The sequence below is a fragment of the Takifugu rubripes genome, chromosome 16, assembly GCF_901000725.2.
Source record: "Takifugu rubripes chromosome 16, fTakRub1.2, whole genome shotgun sequence".
In the NCBI taxonomy this organism is placed as follows: Eukaryota; Metazoa; Chordata; class Actinopteri; order Tetraodontiformes; family Tetraodontidae; genus Takifugu; species Takifugu rubripes.
Genome location: NC_042300.1, coordinates 5,815,271 through 5,840,350, shown reverse-complemented (window position 1 = coordinate 5,840,350; position 25,080 = coordinate 5,815,271). Strand labels below are relative to the sequence as shown.

Below are 25,080 nucleotides of genomic sequence, written 5' to 3'. Positions count from 1 at the left end.
TTGTTACCTTCAAAAGGTCAGCGCAGGCCTAGCCTTCTACCTCTTTGTTGTTAAATGTGTATCATACCCAGCGCTAATAGGTCCACCTGCAGGCCTCCTGATTTGCTCTGCACCTCCTGACAAGTTATACGAGTCGAACCTCCGTGAATGGTTTGTAATATGCGCCGCCACGGCTGCTCTCTGTCATGCATTTTGAATCAGTTCTTTGTTTGATGGCAGGCAATCACCGGGGATGGCTCCCCTTTTGTCGCCGGCCGACACAGTGGCCCTTTTCTTCTCGGAAAGTAGCCGGGAACTAGAAGTTTCAATATCGCCTTTTTTTTTCTTTTTTTTTAAAACTGAAGTAAAACTTGAAGACTGAGTTGTTTTAGCGAGGGCACAGAGCATGGAGCCAAATGTCAGAAGTAGTTGCCTTTGCTCGTTATGATAGTCGTTTTCACTTTTTTCCATCCTGAAGAAACCAAAAGAGTTTAAATCAATCCAGGTTGTATTTTTAGCCGCCACGTACTCGTTGATCGCTGAGAAGGTATTAATGACAAGATCATAACACCTACTCCTAAAAAGATTATGCCAATTATCTGGGTTATTTAGAGCTGATAAAAGTCTTTAATTAAAAATATCTGCATGTTTATGGAAAAATAATTAAATCACTCTTAAATCCCAACAAATAACAGTGGGCTTCATTTGGAGATGGTGTTCCGGCTTGATATTTTTTCCCAATTATAACCATGTGCAATGAAGCTGCAGTTTCCTACAGGTAGGGCTTTTTTTATCTGAGCAAATCAAGAAGGGAGAATTTGTGCGAGAATTTGCATAGCACTAAAGAGCGATGTCAGAAATTGAAGAATGATTAGCTGGAGAAGTACGACCTTGGTGTCACTCATCTCTGTCCTTATTCCCAGCAGCCAGCACACAGGTGCAGGAGATCAAAGTGCCTTGTTCCTCTAGGCGTTCTTTAAAAATCTCACATTAAAACCTTGATATTTAACCTAAGAACAAGTCAATCCTGAATCTTCCTGTTCCGTGACGAAGCACTGAGAGGCGAGCTGTGATTGCGCAACTTCCTGCTAGTCAGCAGCCAACATCCACCCGTCACCTTCAGCCTTTCTCTTTTTTCTTTATTTGCCTCGTGGCACTGGATGATTTGTATCTTTGATATTAAAAAAAAAAAAGCAGCGTTCCGGGATATTGCCGATGGGAACGAGGGTATCACGCCAATACGCGGTGTTAGCAGTCACCTCAACAGCCTCTTTGACATTCAGCGGTTGGAAATGGCATTTGTGACATTCACAGAGTGAGAGTAATGTATTCACCTTGGTCGGAGCGTCAAGTCCCTCACCAGAGCAGACGGCTTCTGTAAAGATGCACCCCAAGTTTTTATCACTGTCGACAACTAGCTGTAACCAATGCTGCAGGATTTTATCACACCAGGTTGGCATGAAAAGGCCTTTGCTAATGCGCTATTTAGCACAGCATCTGTATGGGGGTTCCTTTTAGGAGTTTTTCTCTTTACTGCACTAAACCTGCTTCAACCCACACCAGAAAGCGCCGACGATGTGGCAGTAAGCTATTACTTTCTGACATATTGCAATGCACATGTCACTGAACATTTCATTCAGATGATGGACAGGGGCATGTTAGCCCATTAGGCTTGTCACGGAAAGCGTTCCTTAATATCTTCTGTTCCTCATGCCTATTAGATGACAAAATGGCAGCTGCTGCTGTTCTTGCAGTGCTGATGCAGAAGACCGATACCACAAATTTTATTTACTGCCGCCGCGCGGCACCGTGCGTGCGTCACAGCCGTTCCCTCTAGCCGCGGGAGAGGGAAACAGACGCTCGCCTTCAGCCCCGGAGATTCCCAGCACTACAGGAAACTTCGGGCGTTTTGCATGTCACGAAGTGAAAAATCACACGTGTGTTTTTAGTAAACGCGGCACGGGCACGGTTTCCAGATGTGAGAAACTTTAGCTCCAAATAAGTAATCCATCACAGCCAACATTTCATCACCCTCAGCTTTTCATCAAAGCTGGAACTCGCTCTGACCGACTTTCATTTATTGCTCCCTGTCAGCAACGCCTCAGGACTTGTATCCATTCACAGATTTTTCTGCTTCTGTATTATTCTATCTGCACTCTCAATTCGGAGATCCTTAAAGTACCACGTCTCTCCCATCCTTACGTGGGAGCGAAATCACTCGCAGCTGCGTGATCAGGATGCCGCAGCTGACACCGATGGTAGCCTTGGCGACGTTATGCTGCCGAGTGCATCATGTGTGTGACTAAATCCATATTTAACAGTGTGAAGTGGACCAAATTAATGTTTTCATCTGTTTTCAGCAGTTGTCTCTCCTCAGGTTTTGTTTTCATTCTGTCATTTTCTGTGCCGAATTCTTAAATGCTGGGAGTCGGGAAAATAGCCCCCACTCACGGCTGCGTTATCAGTGACAAAGCCGGAACAGAAAAACCGCATCTTCATGGATGTGTAATTCAGATTCCTGTGGTGAACAAAAAGAAACTCATACATTTTAAATGGGTAAAGGAGTGTTGTGCGATTAGCAGTATTTGTAGGGGAGGTCAAACAAGTAACAGCAGTTAAGCATATATTTGCAGGAACAAATACGTAAATATGGAGTCGGTGCTTGAATGGAGGTGTGTGCAACAACAAGGAGGGGTGGGAATCGGATGAACTATGATCTTTTCCTTCGTCATTTTAGCAAGTCTAATGAGAAATGAAGGTGGTTTCATCGCCGTTGCCAACAAATGCTGCTGCTGCTGCAAGATTGCCCACCGCGCCTGAAGGACATCGGAGCACCCTGCGATGTCCAACCTCTCCGTCTTCTTAGATGATCGCGGCGTAATTAGCCAGCCCTCGGATTCAATCACTTCAGAAAAACGGACAGAGCGAGACATGGACCAGGATAAAGGCTAAATCAAGCTAATGTATCGGGGTAGACCGGCGAGCAGAAGCCTGTAAGGAAAGGGGAAATCGAAGAGCTTGATTGTGCCTGCGCCTCAACAGAGAGCAGTCGATTGTATTTACACGCCACGCGTGCATCTGAGCCCTCAACTACAGTCTATCCAACCCAACCGCTAGAGCTTTGACAAGAAATGTAGCGCAGCATCCAGAGGGCTCTCATCAGCGGCATACATTTTACTGCTTGTAAGGCAATCATTTTTTCTCCCCCCTCCCCCCTTTTTGCTGCTGGGACTGCTGAGTCAGCTCACCTTCATATGGAGAGCGGCGCCCTCAACCGAAACGTTATTGATTTGCCCCCCATTTGTAAGGGGGAAATGTTCCCAAACCCCCCAGGCCTATTTTTGCATCATTGCATGACTCGGAGCACCAGCGGGGATTGGATTCAAAGAAAAGAACTAAAGCCCGGAGCAGCGTCGCTCACTTGCTACCACGCACGCACGCCCCCCCACCACCAGAAAACATTAGTCAAGTACGAACACCAATACATTTATAATTATGCGTGCAGAGTGGCATGTATTCAGAAATGCTTGAAGTAGGTTAATGCCGTGTTTCCCACTCGTTTCTTTTGTGTTTTAGTTGAGCATTGCCGTTATTGGACCAGTAGGAGTGCTGTGTTGACTCACCCAGAGCACATGTTATTAAGCTGCTCTGATGTGGGCCCAGGTCAGGCAGCTACATCAGTGTTTCATTTGGATCAAAATCGTAGCTCAGGAATCATTTATCTACACAGTGCGTGTGTGTGAATAGTGTATATAATAGTGTTTTATGTGTCTGTGTGTGTGTGCCTGTCTAACCTTCAGCCTCCGTACCGCTTTGCCACTGGGAGAAATCAATGCTAGAGACTAGAACAAAGAGAAACCCCCCTCTGACTGCACAAAGGTAGAGATTTAAATAATTTATTTGTTATTCTTCTGCTGTAGACAAATCGTCAATGCGGCGACGTCTTTGAGTTTTCTGTCTTTTATTGCAGATCTACGATGCCAAACCCTACAGTTTTGAATTATAGCATTCCAACCCATAATTACCTTTGCTTTTATCTATTATCTATATCTATACAACATCATTTAATCGAGCTGTCGTCGATTAAAGGATGTTGTATTGCCCTGCCTTCCCATTTATGAATCCGTAGATGCCGCCATATTGGACACTATCATTCTCTTTGTTTTACTGCGTCGGCTTCCTTTGTTTGAAAAGAAGCTGCTTGTCAAAGAAGGAACCTGTGCAGAGATTTGGACAGCTGCAAATTCCACGACTTTATCATCAGCCTGTCTGTTTGTCGTCGCGTCTTTTTTTCTCTCATAAACCTTGATATTGTATGTGCCCCGTACGTGACTGATCATACTTAGCTGGACCCAGAGGATCTGCAGCTTCTGCTTTTAATGTCTTTCTGTCTGTCATACATTCTCACACACACACACACACACACACAGGTATGAGCTCGGACACACGCCCGCGGTGTCTCGGTATCCTGTTTTTCAATCTCCTGTGACTTTGTCTAGCTGGTACAGCTTGAGTGACAGCTCTTGGTTTGTCTGGGTATCCGTGGTTACCGCCCAGAGGCCTGCGCCGGGGGACCCGGACCTGTCAGCACCATGTGAATCCTGAAACCGGAGATGGATGGCTGGGAGCAACCTCTGCCCTGAGCTGTGTGCTCTGCTCGTCCCTCCTGCTCCCCTCCACCATTTATCCCAGAATCTCCATCTAAACAGGTCGCACTCTCAGCAGCCAGAAGAGCCGCGTTTGTGGCTGAACTCCGGTTTCCGCTTCTGGGGAATCTTGATAGCTACATGAAATTGGCCACGTCGTGCTGGGTATGACGTCGTGCGACCACCTGCCGTCCGTTCTTTCATCGGAAGCCCGACAGAGCTGTTATCTCCTCGCAGAAACCGTCCATCCAGCAGAAGTCAAGCCGCGGTATTCTTTACGGACAGCTGCTCCTGTTAATCTCAATTCCCGCGCTAACAACTCAGATCCACCAGGTCAACGGGGAGCAGCGGGTACGACTGATCGGGTGTCGGTCCATCTGAGGTGCTCAGCTCCTGCTGCTGCGACTGAGACGTGTATGACAGGTCAGACACGGGTATTGCCTGTCATTCCAGCGCCTGAAGAGCACGAGCCAGTGAAATGAAGTAGAAAAAGAGAAGGGTGATGAAGACATGAGGGATAGACGGCACAGGGAGAGGGTGGGGGTTGTTATTGACCGCCTCTGGCTCACATGGGTGCGGCAAGACTGTTGCCAAAGTGTGTGATCTCTCAGCCAGTTAATGAGAATATTTAACATTTCCTGGGTCCTCTGCGCTCTGTAAGCCATCCATCACTCCACGTAGACGGTTCTCACCGGTTAGATGTTGAGTATGCAGAATGTCTGCCTTGGGAAAAGCGGGGAAATAAATGAACGGTCCAGGACCTGCTGCCTTTGTGCATTAGCCTTCCAGAATCTGCATCTTTCATTTGTTTTACCGTACATATCACCACCAACCTTTTGTTTCCAGTGATCCAATCAGCCTGTCTATTTATTTAGATTTCCCATTATATTAAAACAAGACTGTCACAGTTGAATTGATCAAATATTCTCTCACATGTTAATGAAACCAGGGTCTCTCCAGGCGTGCTGGCTCTGAGTGATGGGAGAGATAGCTGATGCAAATATTATCTTTGCACATTTTTCTCTTGTCATTACCCACTAAAATGTCAGAATCGCCCTTTATATTTACATTGCATTTAAGGTCACGTCGGTTTATTTCAACGTGAAACAAATGGACGCAATTGAAAACCACACCCACCTGAACCACCTTAACCCTACCTTAAGGTTTAATGTTAAAATGATTATTTTTTTCACAGAAAAGATAAACCCATCCACATTTATAGCCCAATAAAAGACACTTTGTTTTTCATTTCCTCGTGTGCCGACCTTCACTTGACTATTGTTTACATACGCTCATCCAGGCAGAAGCCAGTTTAAAAAAAACCAAGACGCAGGACTCACAGAAAACCAGCGAATCCCCTATCAAAAAAAAACGTCATGTGGCGTCGAGCTCATTCAATGTTTTGGTGGTGCATCAAGCTGCTCAGTGACCGTGATGCGACCTTACTCCGCGCAGACACGGCAGCAGGGGTCACAGCGAGGTGAACATGCGTGTGCGTTTGCGTCCGTGCGAGGGCCGCAGCGCGCCGGGTTTTACGACGCGCTGGTCTCAGGAACTGAAGAGCAGCCTTGCACTCTACCTGAACCCTGCGGCGATGAGTTTAACATGGACGCTAAGGCTGGAGCGCCACAGCCCAGCTGGGCACGGCTCAGCAAAGGGACCCATGATTATTTAATGGCAGCTGCCAGGACAGACTTCCATCCAAGTGCTTTATTTTCTGGACAGAGAAGGGAGTGCTTCCTCTGCGGATTAGGACGGATGAATTTTGACAAAAGCAACGTGGGACTGTCAGCACTTTACTGCCGGACTGTGATATAAAAGTGAAACTAGGGGAATTTGGACGTCGCACAACAGCACAACAGTAGATTTAGTTTTTTCTTTCCTTTTTGCAGCTGATAAATGGTGCTTGGAACAAAACCCACGCCCGTCCCGTCACTCATACATCTTTAATGCAGCGTAATGGCAAAAGCTCCATTTTAAAGGGAGTTCGGCATCGGTAATGGTCTTTCTGTTTATGAAATATGGTGGGTCAGATTGTCCGTTACAGCAACAAAAATAGGAGGGGAAGCAAAGCTGGTTGTTTTTAAGACTGTTTTCTAATATTGGCCAAATAATGAGAGCAGTGATGGCTCGTCTTTTAATGCGTAAGGCTAACACATTCCAGTTTGAAGGTCTCCATTCAAAATAAACAAAGACTCCACTATGATCCCAGTTTTTTTTTGCATTTGTTCTAAACAATTAGCTTGGAGGTAATTAAATACTGTCATCTATTTCTCCGCTCTGGAAACATATTTTCAAAGCGCCGCCGACCAGAGCAACACAGGAGACGTATTGGCAGCGCGTTCGCTGAGCGTAAACAGTAATTTCAGCTGACACGGTCGTGGAACTGACTGTTTCGTGCCCTCGGCTCGACTCGGCGGTCATGGCAACGACGGACACGCCGTATCTTCACGTGGCCGCCATTGCTTCTTCTTACGGCTGCATCTTTTGCCCCCTTAGCCTGCAGCGATGTTCTTCGGATGAAGGAGGGAGACGGGATGAGGGAAAGGTGGTGCAGCATGTTCTACACATGGGCACTTTGTTGGATTTTATTTTTCAACCAACAAACAATCAGCCAAGGCCCTTCAGTGGCCGGTGAAGTGCTTGGAAAAACAGTAACACAAATATTTTCTTTAATAAATGAGACCCGTGCCTCGAATACGTACGACACAACATGAAGGATGTTGATCCATTCGGAAAATGCGGGGCTGCGCGGCGACTTACGCCGGTCTTGTTCTCAGTGCAGCCACTCGGTGCAAAACTGACATGTCATTGTCTTTCCCTAAGCCATGGTAATTCATCAGCACTCGAGGCGGCTTTGGCTGATTGCATTCTCGACAGCGCAATCTCCACTGTGTCATAGAGAATTTGGCTTTTATGGCTGGGCGGAACTTTGATGCCGAACACAAAGGACAGTAACGGCGAACGTGAAGAGTTGACCGCCTGGTTCTCAGTGGGGTTTTGGAAATCTCTTGTGTAGCTTGTGTACGCCAGCGTTCACGCACGTGTGCAAAAGAATCCGCGTTTTCGCCTCCTGACATGATGGAGCTCTTCCATCTTCTGCTTCCCCGAGCCATATTTCTTTCATCTCCCGAGATATTCATAAAATATTGGACACCCTGAACCCTACCTCGGATCATTTTTCTAATAAACAAAAAAGAAAAAGGCACTTTTATTCAGCAGCCATTTTTTCCCTGCCTCAATAGCAGCCGTCCACTCAGAGCAGGCACGATAATAGTTTTAATTACCAAAAAGAATGCCTGTGAGGCTCAACAGACGTGGGAGAAAAATGGTTTAATTTTCTAGGATTTAAATATTTTTGCTTATGCATGAAAAATTAAGGCCTGGAAAATAAATAATGAGTGTGTGAAGCCAAGATGTGCGGCTTTTAAATGTCAGTGTGTCGCTGGGTTTCAGGGAAAACGGGTGTTTCCTGGTATGAGAACAAAGCTTTTACGGGGTGCAGTATACAGCAGCAACATCAGTCCCTTGAAACGTGTTAATATCTCACTGCCATTTCGAAAAATGACCACGAGCAGCTGTGTTAGAGGAAAATAAATTTCACAGCCTGAGGGTATCAAACCAGGACGTTTAGCCAAGCGTGCGCTTTTGTTGCACCATCTGAAGATGATTTCCTTTGATTGTAAGCGAAACCATTTGAACGTTGGGGTTTCTTTAAGGGAGCTTGGGCATCAAGTTGTCATTAACTCAAAATGGACCCCCCCCTTCCCCCCTTCAATACACCTCTGCATGGTTTATTACATCCAAACTGCTCCATGTCGCTTCATTCCACATCCATTTGAAAATGAAGAGGCTTTTTTAGACGCAGGATTTCCTGACTAAATGCGGCGTGTTAAAGAACAGCAGCGAGCATCGCTCTGCCTCACCAGGTATGAATCTGCCTTTTGCTAATGTCCCGCAATCATTTCCTCCACATGACATGGTGTAATGTAGAACAGCGTGTGTACTCATTAGCTGCCGTGGTTTAGCTTTGGCTGCTAATATATGAGCCCAGTCAGCTCTTTAAACAAGGAGACGCTACAAACCATTCGAAATGGCTCAATGGCATAAATACTTTTATGTTGAGTAGTCGATCATCTTATCTTTTTTAATATATAGACATGCTGTTCGAAGCGAACCAGGTTCCTCCACTAGCAGTCCTGACATCCAGACACTGGCAACACTGTTGATTCAATCTCCTTGTAGTGTGTTATTTCCCAGAAATGGGCCCTTGGCTGTGTCATGTGGTGTGAATACACACTTTCTAATACCATCTAACCTCCTTTACCCCCACCTCGTCCCCGCGGCTCCACCCCTCGCTGTGTTCCAACCTGTCTCAGCAGTTTGGACATAATTAGCTGAATAAAGTAATCAGTTTAGCAGCGGATGGTGCTGACACGCAGCAGTTTGTTTAAGGTCTGCGTTTAGTAATATCGCAAAGAGCCGAGGGAACCAATCAATCATAATGTTGGTTTGATCCATCAGTTGATTACTCCTATTAAACAGGTAAATATCCATCAAGATCTTGCAATGTATTAATTACTAACCGTATAGGCACTTTGGTTGGACAGTGTATTGTGGGTCATAAAAGTGATGCCAACATGTCCATTATCGTTTTAGATTTCTAATGCACTCAAGTGAGCAATTTCCCCTTTAAACTCTGATATAAGGGATGCCGACACAGCCGGCAGAGCTGCGATGTAACGCATTTAATGTTTCTGAATCTGAAACGTGAGACAGATTCATATTCCTGTGCTGAGCATGGAAAGAACAGAGGTCTATGCAAATGACCAATAGCTTGAGCTTTTTAAATACATGGTAATTACAGTCCACGGTGGCACTGAAGGTGACCTCCTCAGCTGTTGACAGAATGAGGCCTCTTTAGGAAGGAAAGTTCAGATTTTAAAGCAGCCCCTGATGTTGTAAACCAGGGAGGAAATTATTCCTTATTTCAACCGTTACCTGTTTACTTCCGCGTTTGTTTAGTTTGGTACAGTAATTGCCTTTTGCTCTCTGGGAAAACACTGCCTGTTCCATCTCCTGCTCCGTTTTGATAGCTCTTTGAGTGTTGCATATATTAATGAGTGGAACACAAATTGCTGATTGTTGAGGAATTCTCACCCAGGCGCGCATTAATCATTCTTTATTCCAGTTGACAAACTCTGTGATCATCTGATAGAAACCTGCTTTAATCTACTTTATCTTCAACTGGGACACATATCGTTTAAAAAAAAAAAAAAAAAAAGTTTGCTAGTGTGAAAAACATGGGACGAGAAGGCTGTTGTGAGCCAAGCTATACCTGAAAAGCTGTGACGTAGCTCAGCCTCATGCAAATTGTCTGCCTTGAACCCTTGAGCCCACGTAAGGGCTTGTACCTTCAGTATACCTGTCTGGGTCCTGGGGAGGGGAACATTTCTGCAGAAGCACATGCAGAAACCTGTAGAAGATCACCACAGCGCTACCACGTACACACAAGTGGCGAGTCTGGGGGTTCACAGCTGCAGCCATTGGATACGCTCTATGAACACCAACGCTTGCTGTGAATCCCACCAGGTCGAACTCAGTCCCGGACGCCGTTGCTACGGGAGCTTTCAGCTGCGCCTCCACTCTCGTACTTGTGTTGCATCCATATGTTCATGAGTTCACATGTGGATGTCCTCTGGCTCCTATCTTTAAGTGTGTGAGTGGGTGTCCAGTCGCAGCTGGATTGGTTCTTTGGGGTGTGTTTGAGTGGTGTGAGGTCAGTCGGAGTGCAGTGAGGAACGTGCGTGATGAGTGAGGTGGCACTGGCTCCTTCCTCGCTACCCTTTCCAGTCAAGTGAAATTGTAGCGCCCCTGACAAATAACTGAAGTGGAAGTTTGCTCCATATGTCCAGTTATTAACAAATTTTCCTCGATACGCATGAATTTAGTGGATGTTTCACCTCCCGGAGTGTCCGTATCCTGGCGTCCGATGGAAGGGAAGGTTTGTATTTGCATAATCTCGCCACAATCTCAACAGCACTGCAGACAAAGTTGAACAGTCGAGCATCATCTATCACAGCTATCTGCTCGCTCCCGCCTTCCCTCCCACATCAGTCAGCCAGGGAAGTACACACATTATGTTCCTCGCAACATTTTATTACCATTATTATTATGATGCTGCACAGTTTATAATTCGCACATTTTTCCGTGGCTGTTCATAATCCATCATTTCGAAGCCGTTCTGTCTTGCAGCTCTATAGGCTGCCACAAAAGGAAGGAAATGCACAATTTTCAATTCTGAACTGGAAAATGATCTTTTGTTTACCGACGTTATAGCATTGCAGGATGTGTGACTATGTAGCAGTCGCGCTAATGCACTGGCTGTATGAAGGCGTCAGAGCAGGTTATTTGTTTTATTGTTATTTTCTGTGGAGCTCAGTGAGAGAGGAAATCAGCAGACCTACCGGTTGAAGTTTCAGTGTATATGGCTTCAGTGGAATTGCTTCTTCTCACTTAATTACATTGCTTTTTGCATGTTCAGAAGAAAAAAACCACTGAAAAAGTAATGAGAGTGGTTGTGTTCCAGTATCCAGAGATCGTTTCTGGCCTGTTTTTGCTGCGAACCACATGATGTGAAAATAACAGAAGCTTCTAAATCTCTAGATGAAGTGCTGCTGGATCCTCTCGCGCTTACGTGGGCAGTGTGGCTGCTCTAATCTTTTAATATCAGCGGCTGAAATGAAAAGTAAGAGGTCCTGCAATGCACATGTTCTGCGGTTGGCTCATGTGTGGATAGATCAGAACGGCCGTGCAGCTTAGACCAGATACTCTGGGCTTTCTCCCACAATCTGTGCTATCTTATGCTGTAGTAGGCTTTGTTATATTAGCCACATTTATTGTGCTGTTTTTCTCGGCATCTGTGTTTACAATTTGTCAATAACACAGTCATGGGTGCATCGCACATCGCATGGCGGCTCGATATGATTGTGTGATTAGTGAAGTCAGATATACATGAATATTGCATGTCTACATGCAAATACATGCCTTAGAGCTTTAACAAAAGACACAGCCCCAGCATGCAATCCAGCATACCATAGCAAATCTATGGTATAGCAGCGATTCTGAGTGAGTCGGGACATATATTCCATTTTTCTATGCAAAGCCATGCGCCTGAATGGGACCTGCAGGTGGAATTTAGCTCTCTATTGCAACAGGTTTACTGATATTAAATGAAATGATTATTTACCTGCATTCTTCTGCTATTGTGCCATCATATCCAACGTGCGCAAAAGCATATTAACATTGTTTATTTATTTGTGTTATTTCTTTGCACAATGTGAAATTTGACCTTGTTAAGGACATTTCATTCAAAATCTAAACAGTGAAAACACTGAAAGGCTGTTTGTAATCTCACAACAGATAATTTTTTTCCCCAAGAGGAACGTCGTATTGGGTAAAAACGGGGGAAAAAATAAAGCCCGACTCACCGTCCAATGACATGATGGACACCAAATGCCCCTGTGCTGCGCTTCCTCACGTGGCCTTTGTTAACTCTGAAAAGTTGCAAGTTGCTCCCAAGTTTCAGACCCCCACCCCCTCCCCCCGCGCAGCGACACACAGAAGGATGCACACCAGCAAACACGCCTACAGACAGTATTTACGCAATATTCGCACAGTGGAGCCGCATGGCTGCTGTCGGGGGGGGGGGGGGGGGGGTTGGTAGTGGTGAATGAGGCGGGCAGTGCAGCGTAGTGGTACAAATGCAGTAAACACATTTCCAGCCAGGCGGGGGAGGTTGAATCAGAGACTGTCCCCAACTGAGCTGGCTGACTGAGAGTTTTGGGCCAAAGTTCTGACAGGAACAGTTCCCTACGAGAGGAAAACACGGTGGAGATGTGGATTTTAAGGAGGTTATTGCAGTATTTATTTGTTACTGTGTACAAGTACGAGGGAGTATGAGATTTTACTGTCCTGTGTTGGTAAACTGCAGACACTCATATACATGTTTGTACTGTAAATAGAATGTATATCTGTGCATGTTCATTAGAGTTTACCTCAGAACAGAAAATAATTCTTCACATACTGTAATGGTACGTCTCGAGTAAGTGCTTTCACTCGCCTTGGCGCCCTTTAATGGGCTTCTTTAAAAGGGAGAATTGATTCCTTGTGGTTTGCAGATGCTTCTATATAACAGCGAAGGCTACCGTAACATTGTGTTTTTCAGCAAGGTTTGAGACACAGAGTCTGAAAGGAAGACAGGAGACGCCAGGGAGGGGGCGGGAGCGGCACGAGAAAATGAGGCTTTGCAAAGAGGGAGAGTTTAGGTTCTCCACAGCTCTTTAGAGTTTCCCTGGTGAGTTGGCTGGCAGCTTGTTTGCTGGCGGAGCAGCGGGAGGAGCAGCAGGACTCTGAGGTGGAGAGACAGCGATAAGCCCCTTCAGGGCCAGACAATAGAAGCTATGATGGCGTTGAAATTAAACGCTAAATTCCATCCTTTCTCATCTGATTAAGACCCACTGACAGTCTTCATGCTACAGTTTCTCCTCGTCACCAGCAATGACTAATGAACTGTGATATCCTGCGTCTCCCTCTCTCCCTCTCTTTCTCCTTGTCTCCCCCCGCTTCACTTCACGCTCTATTGATTATTGAAATACTCTCCGATCCCTGCCACTCTTTACATGCCCTTGCTGATCCCCCCTCTACCCTCCCCTCTTTCATTTGCGCCGCGCTCGCTCTCCCCGTGCTCTACTTTATCTTGTACCATTCATTTGGCTAATTTGATATTTGGAGTTGATATGCCTCTGAATCGGGACCCGTGTTTTCACATACATTTGTCTCCATCTCCCGATCTCTCATTTCCCTCATGTTCATTCACCCCTTTCCTCATCTGCCTTCCTCCTCTTTTTTTTCCTGTGGAATATTGATAATGAAAATCGGGCTGCAGCCCTTCATCTGTGCTAGCAGCGTTTGTGGTGCTAAAAGTGACTAACAGGCTGCTAATTTGCACCCTCTGATTCCTTAAATTGACAGACATTTGCATAATTTTGTTGCCTGCTTTCCCCCCCTCAAAGGTTGTCTGCAGACGCTTCTTTCATTGAATGGAATTGAGGGCTGTCAACATAATGGCGTGTTTGATCAGATTTTGAATATTTGTTGAAAGATCTGTGCGTGAATTACAGAAATATGCAGCTTCTAAAATGTCTCCCATATCAAAGAATCCAGATTGATCTCGTGCACAGAAAGTTAAATGTTTTATTTTTCCCCTCTGACAAGTCGGGCTAATTCGTTTTCTGTAGATTCGTACGTCTGTAGTCGTCTTCCCTTCAGGCTTTGCCACAGTATGCACACACTCGCACCCTTTCAGAGCCACGCTCGCGGTTTTTGGAGGGGGGGGGGGGATTTTCTTCTTTTTCTACGTCTCTGATGCTGAATGGTGGCGGTGGAATCGGTGGAATCTCTTTTACTCTTTCCCTTTGAGCTTGTCGGTGTCACAGGGCTGACAGAACTTCACGTGAATTATGTACACATGCACGATCGCAGGCAGGCAGCCGCACCTGAGCTCACGAACACACACCCACACACCAGTCTAGCTGATTCATGGATACAGTATTTTCGTCCAGTGTCTTGATTCTCCCTTATGGCGTCTCTGGGTGACTCGGCTACCTTCAGCACGATTAGCTTGAATCCCAACGGTTACTTTGAGGTTTCTCACACTGTCTCCCCTCCCTCGCTGGCCCCCATTGTCAGGGTTCAGTTGCAATGTAGTCATGCTTTTCACTACAGATAAGTGGCAGTGCGAAGGAACGAGAGCTGCTTGTGTCCCGCCCCCTCTTCCAAACCCCACCACCACCTTCATGAATTAATGAAGAGATGCACAGACAGGTGCCCCCTGTGAGAACGATGTGGCGTTGGAGCCCGGTAGAGGGGATGGAGGACTGGGCCGGTAATATGGTCTGGCATTTTAGTGGCCTCTTTTCACCCAAAGATACGTTGGTTTCACTGGGATTAGCCAACATGCTATGAGGTACACTGCACTGTGCTGGGGAGGTGACGAGGCTCGCAAGGTGAGAAGTGCCATCACATATCAGGACATTTCTAAAAACAAAAACACCCCAAAAAACAGAATTTTGAAACCTTTCTCTGAGTAAAGGGGCCTTGGCTACAGTGTGAAAGCACAGCTCTGATGTGTGGAAGCCTGGATCATAAACACTAAAGAGTGCATAATAATGGATTTAATAAATGGCCAGTCTTTGGAATCCACTAATTACAACCATTTCCATCTCCCCTTCATACCTTTTGAATTCACATTTACGGGGCAATTATACCGGCTCCAAAGAAAGCACTTTGCCCTACTTCGATATTCTGGAGGGACTCGGTGTGAAACTATTCCACATTTTTCTCCAACAGAGGAAAAAAAACTGCCATGCTCCCTCTGGAGACCGGTTTGGTATTTTGTTTTACATCCTCTTAGCCCTTCTTTTACATTACATGTGAATTATATTTCAGCTCTGAGCACATGCTGATTCTTCTGCCTTGCTTGCGTCAACGTTTTAGAAGTTCCTTTAAGTTAAGTGAAATATCAAAACTTTGCCGCAGAATAAAGAGTCCAAAGTTCTGATTCACCTGCCCGTCAGGTCCTGGTGCAGTCGAACATTCATGAGACTCTCGCGGTGTCGCTTGCGCTTGGTTTTTCCAAAAGATATTCCATTTCCAGTGGATCTAATTTGATGCTACGCAGCATCCTGGGACTGACCCGAATGACATTAAATTCTACATCGCACAGCTTTTATTAAACAGATGCTGCTGACCACAGGGAATATTATCTGCATATTTCTTTCTACATGTAGGTCTGAATTTGCTCTCTACATGCACCGGCGTGTTTGTTCCCACTAAAGGTCAGGAGGCTATTTACTGTATTAGCATAGATCTCCCACTCTGTACAAAACATCTACTGTATATTCTTGTTTTGTTTACGTGCAGAGGAATCATACACTCCTTTTAGATTTTACAAAGGCGGAATATGTCAAGATTTCTATGTTTATGCAGGCAGTATATTTTCCCCATGGGTGCGATGCCATGGTCGTCATGGTTGGATTTAATACAGATCAGACCTGCGTGTCTTTAAAATGTGATTTTTCTTTTCACAAAGGAGCCGTGTAGGAAAGAACGCGGTGACTTGAGTCAACGTCAGGCGTGATGTGTAGCGCTTTGTGGTCAGTTTATTGGTCTACATTTGATGAAATGATGTTATCTGTGTTTGCTTTCTTTGGCAAAGTCAGGAAAGGAAGCCAGACTGGAGGAGCAAGGAGTAGATGCGTGCAGCCGTGGTTCCAGAGCGAGCTGGATGACAAAAATGCAAAAATTGCGCCGCCTGCATTTAATTACAGTAACGACAGAAACCTCATAATGAATCTGACTCACACAATGAATAACAGATTCAAACTGGGAATAAATAGCTGTTGACAATCTTTTCCCTGGCCATTGTTCTTTAATGGAAGTCAGACTCAAGTGCAGAGGTGAGGCCCGTTTGAGCTCATTAACCTGACTCTTGGTTGCTCTGCTGTGGGTATCTCACTGCCATGGTGATATATCACAGGCCAGATGAATTTTAACCACCTTCTCTGGAGAAACAGTTTCTCCAGCCGGCCATCAGTCACCCGCTGTCATTTCTGCAGATTGCATTCAGGCTTAAATTTTCCAGAAACGCTATTGTCATCTGTCAAATGTTCCAACCAGCGTATGATAAAAAGTTAATCAGTCCGTCTTCTACGCCACCCTGAACCCGCAGCTGTCCATTTGGGCTTTGACACTATATGTCACCGTGCGGTGTCATAGACTGAACGCTCCCATTTAGCTGATACATTTGTCTCCATTTGCCCCGCCGTAAATCTCCCTTTACTGTAACCCGTGCAGCTATGAGGTAGCCAAGGCAGATGAGACGCTCCATTACTTATTTAAAGCCACTTTAAAGGGGACCCGAGTCGATTGAGAAGCTGCTCTCGTTTACGGCAACAACATTGGCGGTGCAGTTTCAAACACGGCGGGCAAAGATGAGATCGAGCGAGATGGAATCGAGTCAATAAAGAGACGGAGGATGATGTGCCCTGAGGTCAAATAGTTGAGTGAAGGTCAAGCTGCCGGGGCACCGTGTAATCCCGCTGCTCTGTGGACGGTGACCGGCGGACAGATTTGTAAGGCTGAGGTGGAAAAGTTACTCAGCCCTCAATATCCCCGAAATCGATGTGACCAGAAGGGAGTGATAGTTTTTACCCCTAATGAAATTCTCCTTTTTTAGTGGGTCCTTGGTCTGAGGAGGGCAGGTTTTGATGCATTGAGCGCTCATCAGAAGGGACAAGCGATAAGGAGGCAGTGGGCGAGGGAACGCAGGGGCAGACCCTTCGAACAATCAAGGCTTTTCCTTTTTTCCTCATGGTTCCTGCGGAGGTGCCAGCATGGAGACTTTAGCCAACCTAATCATGATTCCCCTCTTTTATCTGACTGTCCAGGCCCATACATCAATGCTCCCTCAATACACACAGACCCAGCAGACTCATGTGCAACGCACCTCGTCTTCTTTCTTTCTTCCCTCTTCACACTGCATATTACTGTGTGTCCACTGAAACTCTGGCAACATATTAAAAAAGCAGCATAGCGACTCCTCTTGGTTATTACCAGGAGAGTGATTCATCATGGGGCCACGTTCCCACAATATATTGATTGAAGAATATGTGTGTGTGTTTCAGATTTCTTCCCCCTCATTTCTCTTGGCTCTCTCATCCCCACTGTTGATCTTTAATCCTCCTCCTCACCTCTGGTTCCATCTTTTCTGATTTATTTTTTCTCCTTTTTCTGCTGTTGTTTTTCCCCACTGCTTTGCACTGCCGCACGTCTTTAATTTGGAGAGTTGCAAACAATACCGTAGGCACTACAGCAGCGTCCTTCCTGGCTTTCCACAACATTGGAGAATTCAGAAATGAGATTCCATATCCACACTAAGCTGTGCACCAGTTCTGCATCCATTGATTCTTGATTTTCATTTTTAATATTTACATTTGTGTCATTCTTTTCTTGTTGTGGTTTGGAGTGTGTGTGTATGTGTGTGTTGGGGGAGTGTTAAATTAGTCATTATGGCAGTCAAGCACTTATCATCTCAAACTTATAAACTCCAAGTTTGGTTTGGTGATACCTGATTTTCCACTCAGGCTGTTGCAATGTTTGGATATATTTCTATGACTTCCAGTAAAGATATACTCAGCCCTGCCATCGAGCTCTGCTGTACGTTATTATTCACCCGGGGATAAAATATTTAGGGAACCTGGTAATCTTCAGTTATGAAATGTTAGCAAGAGCAAGCCAATATTTGCCGTCCTCCAAATGTGGACAAAGTGATTAGCATTCCTTTCAAGATGAACCTTGCTTTGTGCTCAAAGCTAACAAGCTCGCTGCTACACTAAGCTACAAACATAAACATGGCACGTGCTGTAACATCAGCAGGTTGGCTGTCAGCACGTTACGATGCTGACATACGCAGGCCCCGAGACCAGCGTGGCCCTGGACTGATTCTCTTAATAAAGTGACTTGGTTGGTTAATTTGCTCATCAAAGTCTTTGTTCATACTCAGCCAGTTGCCTCACATCTGACCCTTTCAATAAACGTGCTGCAGATTATAAAATATAGCTGCTTATGCTCCACTGTTGTTATGAAAATGCTCAAGCTTTGCTTCATTAAAAGTCTTTTTGATCCATTATTGTGTCTTCTCTGTTACTCAGGAGTTTATCGCCCTTTTCTGTGAGTTGAGCAGACACTAAATCTTCCCACTATAGCATTATATGATGGCAGATTTACTCCTGATTGGTGTAAAACCACAACGGCAGAAAGCATTTTCCCACTCAGTACCCCTCCTACAACATTGTCTAAGCTTCATTCCCCTTATCATTACTTCTTTCCCTTTTTTTCCCTTTTTGGTCATCTCCCCGGCCTTTTTATTTGTTCATTCCACTTGCCTCAGCTGTCTCCTGGGCCATTAATCTATAGCGCTCCAACTGCTCCTCTGGGCCAGACTCGGGCTCCGGCGCCACTCGCGGCGCTCTCTCAAAGGCCAGTGTGTTGGTACAGATATGGAGAAACAGACAAAGACAGAGAATGGCTTTTTGAGAGAGCACCCAGACATGAGAGATAAGTGGAAAAAAGGAGAGAGATGCAAGGAGAAAGGGAAATGCACGGGTTCGTCCTTCATACTGCGTGTCATCTGAGTCAGGAGTGCCTGAATGGTGCATTTGAGAGAGTGATATGATGTTGCCCCCGAACAACTGCGCCGAAGTTACTCTGGCGTCTGCCCTTTTGGAAAGGTTGAGGTTTGAGTAGATTAATATGCTGTTGGATCACTCTAGGGGAATTCTGGCTCATGCGGAGCCGGCGTGGACACATAGCTGCCCTCAGCGGTGATGGAGGACTCGAGCAGATGGGCTGGCTTAATCAGGGGGAAAGCGCTGGCCTGGATGTGCATTTGTATGTGAGCATATACCTGAGTGCGCCTTAATGTTGCACGACTTTCACCAGGGGACCTTTCATGTCTGTAAGTGCTGCTTTTGCCTGTATTTGTAAATACTGGAAGAGATCCTTGAATGAAAGACAGCCCAAATGAGGCGCCTGTCACTACTAGATGGAATAAAAGCTGACTGATTTAGGGACGTGCTCAGCAGAAGGTGTGACCCTCGGATGAAGCTTTAATTGACTCCAAGCACAAACATCCGTCTTTGATTCTTTTGAAAAGACGCATATTTCCTTTCAAACAGCTCCATTTTCACTTTCATGCACTTTTCTGTATGCGAAATGGTATTCGACTGAATGTTTCATCCCCTTTTAATGTTGTCGCTCAGGGGAAGAATTTTGAGCTCGTTTACACTTAATGCATGACAAATGCAGCATCAGAAGCCGTCTTCGAGCTCATCTGTGCATTGTCTGCTCTTCCACTCCTGTTTTTTCTTCCTTTTCTTTGGATCTTATGATTAGAGTTCAGCTTGTTCTCAGCAGGGAGTGAAGGACTCCATTTGGGGAATGGAAGGTGGCGAGTAATCAGGATCGCGGCCATATAGTGGCTAAAAGACTTGTAGGGATAATCCCATCTTTGAAATTTCACCGGATTTCTATGACGGGCATAACTTGTCGAAGGTGAACAATATATCTCCTGCAGTGGTGCACAGAGACGCTGTTGAAAGTGGAGGGTTATTTGTTCTGTCTCCTCAGACACACAGGAGAGACAAACTTCCAGTCATGAGCGTGCATTCCTCACTGCTGCTCTCAGGAACCATCTCCCAGAGTCCCGACAGGGCTGCATAAGATGACATTTCCTCTAAAATACAGTCCTAACCGGAACATTAAAAAAAAGGCTTTAATCATTTCTGCTAATGTGCGCGTACTCCGTGGTAGTGGATTAAATTGCTGTTTTATGCCCACACTAGTCTATTTCTTCACTTAGTAGGAACCATTTTATCTTGATGTGTTTTATTTTATTCATTCCACAGATAAAAATGTTCTTGCCCTATGGCCGGGGTGCAGCCAGGGTACCAGAAGCACTAGTCTGGGGGGGGGGGGTCATGAATACCATGGAGCCCTGGAGCACTTTTCTTGCAACAAGGGCAAAATGGAAGGTGTGCGGTGCATCTCCCTGGCGACAGATATGTTTACATGACCCCTAACTTACTGTATAGCACATGTGATTACCACATGCTCAACTGATCAGCTAGCAAGCGCCCCCCCCCCCCCCTTTCCAGCTGATTAATGCGCTTATTTTTCCCCCCTCGCGGCTGTGTTTCCGTTATTGACGTCTATATCTCTTGATCTCTCCTCCACAGTGTCCGTACAAGCTGCAGGTGTCGAAGGAGATGGAGCCTCAGTTCCATCAGTAATGTCTGCAGTAGCCATTTAGATAATTAACCGCTCGTGCACCGCCCCCCCCCCCCCCCCCCAACACTCACGCACTCCTACACATTATAAAAGCATCACGTATTGTGTCAGCAGAGAGAGCTATTTGTTTTCATGCAGATGTTGGTTTTTATATAGAGAACAGACAAATCTGCAAGCAGACGTGTCTGGAAGAAAACAGGCGACAGATGCCAAGGGCCACGGAGAATACACACAATACAGTACACACATAAGCACGCCGCATGATTGGCGTCTGGAAATCCGCTGGTCCCACATCCTGCTGAAACGGCACTCATTGTGGATGCATGCACAGACTGGCCCAAGGGTTTTGTTTTTTTCCTGCTGCCTTTTTGTTGTTCTGATAATGTGGTGTTTTGTTGAAAGTCGGTGTTTTAATTAACTCGGCAGCAGTGTGCAGCGGTGGCGGTAGCAATGCCTCGCGGTTCCTCGGGCTAACCAGGCTCTGAAACCTGAACACAGCCAGGGTGTAGCAGGACTGCCCACTACAATATTCCATTATACCGCGGTCATTCCTGTCTCTGTGGCCTCCTGTGAGAGCTGACACGTACGAGAGAGATTTTTTTTTTTCTCCTGCAAAAAAATAAAAAATAAATGTCTCGAACAAGTGGCTTGGAAAGCCTTGCATCATGCAGTACTCAGCTCTTTCCCCCCCTCAGATTATTTACTTTTTTATGCCTTGCTGGTGCCCACTGTGTGAAATTCGCCGTGAGTGATACAGGTGTGTATAAAAATTTAGATCCAGAAACAAGAGAAAGGGAAAAAAGCCCTCCTGAGCCCTAGTTCAGTTTTATTCCTCCTCTCTTTGCCAGCTTAATTCAACATCACTCTGAACCGTTTGGCCTTTGCTTTCATGCTTTATCGGGGAGGGGATGATCGCAAAACGTCTGTCTCTGGGAAGACGCAGCAGTGTGTGCATGTCACCTACCAGAGTTTCATCCATCAATGTGTCAGATTAATGTACAAAGTGCCATCTCTTCCTGTCATCTTCACTGAAACCTCTGTGGAAATCCTAATGGGCAGATGAGATAAGGAGGTGGATCCAGATTTGCTTAATAAGTGGTGACTACCTCAGGGTGCAGGTTTATCTGCATGTCACATTCTTTCAGTTGCCCTGTAGCTGTTTTTTCCCCAGCCTGTTTGCCTCTGAACTAATTACCAGAATAATGTCTGAGCTGATGGACTCTGGTGGCAACAGATATTAGATATGTTGTAAAAAATTTTTTAAAAATGCTCGACTTACTGGTGGGTCTGGGCCTCACTTGAGCCACTAATGGGGTGTACAAATTGTAGCAAAGTGCTGAATCCTCCCAAAGTGGTGGGACTAATTGCACCTGTTAATGCCGCGCATCGATCCCAACGATGCCATTGTTTGTTTGCATGCCGCTGTATTCATTCCCACACCTTATCCTTGAAGGAGCACCTTTTTCTCATGCTTTCAAACCCTTGAAAAAATATAAACCCACACAGGAACTGCACCTTCATTTATACGTATTGTCACTTGTTCTATTTTTCTCCTCTGAAAGCCCGCACATTTTTGGACCTGTTACAGGACGCTTTCCTTGGGCAAAGATTACAAATGCAAGTTTATCGTATTTCCTCTGCCTTTTGTCCATTTTCTTTTCTGTTCTTCATGTTGTTTGTTGCTCGCTATTTGTCTTTATCCCCTTTTTTCTTTTCATCATGACCCTAAAAGCCTAAAAGCTGAGAAGAAGCATCCAAATATAGATTATATCCCCTGTATTACAACAAATTAACATTAGTGGAGGAATGTCTGGATACAAAGAAAAAAACAACTGTCTAATGAGTCCCTTTGTAATTTTACTATTTTTTACCTGTGTTTCTGGTTGAAATGTTTCTACAAACTCACTTATTATTCTTAAATCCTAATTGTTTCAGGTTTCCTTGAAAGCCTGACAGACATTTACTAGTCTGTGTTTGTGTTGTTGGACTTTATGTGTAAAGGAGCAAGTACACATAACTGACAGTTGTTGTGTGTATTGTGTGTGTTCCCTTCCAGGACCACAGAAAATGTTTGGCCTTGTAATGTTACAGCACGCTTGCACAGACATCATTTATATAATTCTAGTTTACCGATTGATGAATTGATCATTAACGCAGACATGTGAGTGTAGCAGGTGGCAGCTTGTGTGTGTGTGTGTGTGTGTGTGTGTGTGTGTGTGTGTGTGTGTGTGTGTGTGTGTGTGTGTCGGGGGGGGATCTCTGCCTTTGCTGGGTCAATACAAGTAAACACTGGCTGGAAATGGAGCCTTTCCTCTTGGGAAGTGTCTGTGGTGGCTGAAATAGCTGGAGGTATTGAACACGGGAATGTGTCAGCAAAATAATCTTCACACCCAAGGACACGAGCGACACACAGAACCCGCCGCACCTCTCGCTGTCTTCAACACCCCTTTTTTTTCTGAAGTCAATTTTAGAACCACACACACACACACACACACACAATTATCTCTCATTAACTCGCTCTCTTGTTGTAGCTCTGGTGCCGCCACAGTCTGTCCATCTGTTCCACTCCCTCTTTCTTCACATCTAGCTGCAGTTCCATGCGTATTCCCGCATGGCTTTGTTAACGCTGCTCTGTCACACAGCCCGACATGGTGCACGCCGCACTGGAGTGACAGATGCTGCTCTTCCGAGTGTGTGTCTCGCATTCCCACCTGTCACACAACTTCTTATGTCGCCTTTCACACGGCCGCCGCTCAGGAGCAGTTGCAACGATTTCTGCAACTGGTGTGAACCAGCAGACACTTTGCACGCTAATAGCAAAGATTATAAATGCCATCAGCATCACAGTCGTCTTAAATGCAGACCATTTCATTCATCAGTCTTATTCTCAAAAGGCCCTTCTTTTTTTCCTTCCACAAGCCGATTCAGGTTATTTGTTTATATTTTCATCTTCTTGTCAGGATACTTGCGAAGGAATCACTTTCTAATGGGGATTAGATTCAGAAAATAGAATTTTATCTGGGAAAGGCTGATGAAATTTGGTGATTAGCACGATAAATGGATTGCAGGAATTCGAGAGACTCATTAACTGCAGTAGGAAAATAGTGAAGCTCTGAGATTGGCTTTATACGACATTGGAAATGTTCTTAACATACGATAGTTGCAGCAGGCAGGTTATCAGATCTGCTCTCAAATAAGGTTTTTTTTTTTGTTTTTTTTTGTCCGGGGCTGACCGGGACTTCACTGGATGTAAGCGGCACTGGGGAGATCTTTATTGGCACCATTTCCCTGGAGCGGTGCTGCACCGAGCAGAGAAAGTGTCATTGCTGATGTGATGTATTTAAGTTTTTATCTACTCTGACAGTGTCCACAGGTGCGTTGGGTGTTGTTTTCTACAGGCGCCTCAGAGCAAAATTTCTTTTATCCCTTTGTGCTCGCAACAGACACTCAACACAGGCTACACAGGCTGATGCAGCGGAGTCGCCCTCGTGAAGGGAAAATGTCGGCAATTCTTCTTTAGCGCTGATGCTAACTGCAGTGTGATTTGTCAACGACGATTGTTCTGCAGGGATCAGTTACCAGGCTTTATTACGCTGTAGATGATGACAGTCATAATGCATACAGCAAATGACAGTCGTTTCGGATGCACGAGTCTATGCGTGCACAATGGCTTCGCACATAATTGATTCAAAATTGATTCACAAAGATTCAAAATTCACTTGTGATCCCAATTAAAGCACGGTAATGTGGGAGCATCATAACAGTCTGGTTACAAAATTAAAACTTCACAACCTCAAAATGACTCGTGTAAGAAGTTATATAAATAAAACATGAGTATAAGTTGTGTCTGTGAAGGGGGGTAAACATTAGTTTTAGTGGCAAATAATTTAAACTGATTGTGAAAGGTGTGTTCAGATGTTTGTTAAAGGGGTCCACACATCTGTTCCATACTTGGTGAATCTCATGTTTGATGTGATTATCATCAGACTCTAGATCCATTTCTAAACTGTTTATTAAGGCTTTAATGGGAGGTGTTTTTGAGGTAAGGTAGCAGAGGCTGCTCCTCTAATGGTCGTATAAATAAACCAAAAACACACCGTTATGAAGGCCTCTCCATTTTTAGGGGCATTTGTGTGCTTCCCTTCATAGCCTCGGATGTGCAGCAGCGTGCCCTCCTTGCCTGAAAAGATTGATTAAGTAAATCACATATTTATCTGTGGATGCAAATGCACTCTGCAAGCAGTTGTGACTGTTTTGCAGATAACGTGCCTTTTTCATTTCTTTCCTTTTTCTGGCTTTGCAGGGAGCAATGTTCCGCTCTCTTATTCCTCGGCTCTGGTGTGGTGCTCATGCGATAAGAGAATATTACCTGGCGCTAACGCTGCCATTGTTCCAGTGGTCCAACACTCTTTGTCACTCTTATTCTGAAATATATTTTTTTAAGATAATGTGAGCTCATTCTTTTCGTAGAAATTGGGTTTATTAAAAGGAGTTAGTGCTGAGGGGGAGAGGGAGGTGATTGCATGGTGCATGAGACGGCACATCA

General features: G+C 45.2%; 1 protein-coding gene across 3 annotated transcripts in view; it reads left to right on the top strand.

Moving 5' to 3' along the window:
• Window positions 1-25,080, top strand: part of klhl29 (kelch like family member 29) — a 143,441-nt gene that overhangs the window by 21,089 nt on the left and 97,272 nt on the right. The window contains exons 3-4 of one of the 3 annotated variants that reach the window (XM_011611911.2): window positions 3,556-3,642; window positions 3,780-3,858. The exons of 1 other annotated variant lie outside the window; for it this stretch is intronic. The gene's annotated coding sequence lies outside the window, so the exon portion shown is untranslated. The remainder of the gene's footprint in view (window positions 1-3,555; window positions 3,643-3,779; window positions 3,859-25,080) is intronic. One more of the 3 variants, XM_011611910.2, reaches the window with a different exon arrangement.